Source organism: Balaenoptera ricei, chromosome 17 (genome assembly GCF_028023285.1).
Source record: "Balaenoptera ricei isolate mBalRic1 chromosome 17, mBalRic1.hap2, whole genome shotgun sequence".
Taxonomy (NCBI): domain Eukaryota; kingdom Metazoa; phylum Chordata; class Mammalia; order Artiodactyla; family Balaenopteridae; genus Balaenoptera; species Balaenoptera ricei.
Window position 1 is genome coordinate 61,490,211 of NC_082655.1, and position 2,543 is coordinate 61,492,753.

The 2,543-nt window shown below is 39.7% G+C and overlaps 1 pseudogene; it reads left to right on the forward strand.

Moving 5' to 3' along the window:
- The first annotated feature begins 1,050 nt into the window (after nt 1-1,050).
- LOC132351745 (calcineurin B homologous protein 3-like) lies at nt 1,051-1,669 on the forward strand (annotated as a pseudogene).
- Nucleotides 1,670-2,543: the final 874 nt, after the last annotated feature.

The following is a 2,543-nucleotide window of genomic DNA, read 5'->3' on the forward strand; positions in this document are numbered from 1 at the left end:
TTGCTGTGCAGAAGCTATCTCATTTAATATAGTCCCACTTGCTTATTCACTTGTTTATTTTTGCTTTTGTTTCCTTTGCTTTTGGTGTCAATTTCAAAAAAAAAAGTCATTATCAAGACTAATGTCAAGGAACTTACCACCTATGTTTTCTTCTAGAAGGTTTATGGTTTCAGGTCTTATGTTCAAGTATTTAATCCATTTTCAGGTAATTTGTATACATAATGTAAAATAGGGGTTGTGTTTTATTCTTTTGTGTGTGGCTGTCCAGTTTTCCCAACACCTTTTATTGAAGAGACTTTTTTTTTCACCATTGCACGTTCTTGGCTCCATTGCTATAAATTATTTGACCATATATGAGTGGATTTATTTCTAGGCTCCTCTTGTTTTCCGTTAATCTATGTGTCTGTTTTTATGCTAATACCGTAATGTTTTGATTACTATAGCTTTGTAATATAGTTTGAAATCAGGAAGTGTGATGCCTCTAGCTTTGTTCTTTCTCAAGATTGCTTTGGCTTTTGGAGTCTTTTGTGCATTGAGTAGTATGGTCATTTTAACAATAATAATTCTCCAGTTTCTTTCATCAATATCTTATAATTTTCATTGTGCAGGTCTATCACTTCCTCCAATAACTATATACCTAGTTTGTTATTATTTTTTTTTGGTAGAGTTGTAAATGAGATTGTTTTATTAATTTCTCTTTCTGATTGTCTTGTTGTTGTTATTGTGTAGAAACACAACAGCTTTTTTATGTTGATTTTGTATCCTACAACTTTACTCAATTTGTTTATTAGTTCTAACAGATTTTTGGTAGAATCTTCAGGGTTTTCAATACATAATATTATGTCATCTGCAAATAGTGACAGTTTTACTTCTTTCTTTCCTATTTAGATGAATATTGTTTTCTTTGCCTAAGCTGCTTGACCTGTGGCTCAGACCCATCCCTGGCATCCTCACCCATGTTGGACCCAAGGCCTAACCACATGCTGCAGAGCCAATGCCAGTCCCGGCCCTGTGAGAAAGCCATTTCCCACAGCCCCTGCCAGGAGCACCATGGGCACTTCCCACTTCCAATCTGAGGATGTGTGGGAACTTATGGACAAGACAGGCTTCTCAGCAGACTAGATCCAGCAGCTCCAGTGGAGGTTTAAGAAGCTGAGTGGAGATCAGCCCACCATTCCTAAGGAGAACATCAACAAAGTCCCAGGCCTGGAACTCAACCAAATATGATCCAAATAGCCTTCTGCCTTCTTTGACAATATGAACATGTGCAAGGGGCTCAGTGGCCTGGCCCAGGAGATTAATTCGAGAGCTTCCTGATTACCATGTCTTACTTCCAACCCATGGAGGAGGAGCAGGTGCAGGTGCACTGAAAAGAAGCTAAAAGTTTTGTTCTGCTTGTATGACTCAGACAGGGAATGATGCATCAGGCTGGAAGACTATCAAAATGTGGTTGAGGAGCTTCTCTCCAGAAACCCTCACACTGAGAATGATTCCACTCACTCCTATGCAGAGGGGGCGATGTTGGAGTCAGCCAGAATCTGCATGGGGCAGGCAGATGTCTGAAGAGATCACCTTTGATGACTCCTTGAAGCTCTGGCCATGGGGTAGACAGCAAGACCAACATCACGTCTCCTTCTTTAGCATGGAAACCATCACCTTTTGTCACTGACCCACTGCCTACCCCCTGAAAAAACTACACTTGCAATGGGGCAGCCTCCCTGGGTGGCCTGGAGTAGCCGGCATCTTTTTGCTACAGCTCTTGTAAGATTTGTTGTTGATATGTTCTTATTATATATACATATTGGATATGTGTGTTGGCTATGGAAGTGTTGACAAGAGAAAGACAGATAATTTGTCTTTTAGTTTAGAGGATGCTGGGCCATGATAAGCCAAATTCAGACCTAATCAGTAGGACTGCACATTTTCCAGAGATCCTAGACTTTGAGTAGGATACAGTAACTGGATGGGATATTGAGGTTGATTCCCTGAAAAAAGGCAAGTACATTCAGATGCATGAGAAGGAGGTTACAAATGGATATTTAAGAGAAGAAAAGTGTAGACTATAGCAGTGTCTACTATATGTCCCCTAATATATTTTTTCTTCTATATTAATAGAATTTTTAGTTGAACACTTGGCTCCCCATGGAAAGACTACATTTCTCCAGATTACCTGCAGCTGAGCGTGGTCATGTGTCTAATTCTGTTCCATAGCATAGGAGCAAAAGTTACATGTACAATTTCTAGTCAGTACCCTTAACACAAATAACCATGTCTTTATATTTCTTCCTTCTGTAGCTGGAATGGGGATAAAATGGCAGCAACTGGAATAAGCATTTCAAACCAGAAGATGAAAGCTAGGTATTGAGGGTGACTAGCATCAAGGTAGACCAAGCCTGGGCCCCTGATGACTTTATGGGGGAAAGCCTTGAGCATAGAGGATCTTTTACAAGAAAGAGAATTAAATGAGATGTAATCTTTCATAAGAGTTAATCTCTTGTGAACTATGACCGTCTGTTTCAATGGCAAAACCCACATCCTAAATA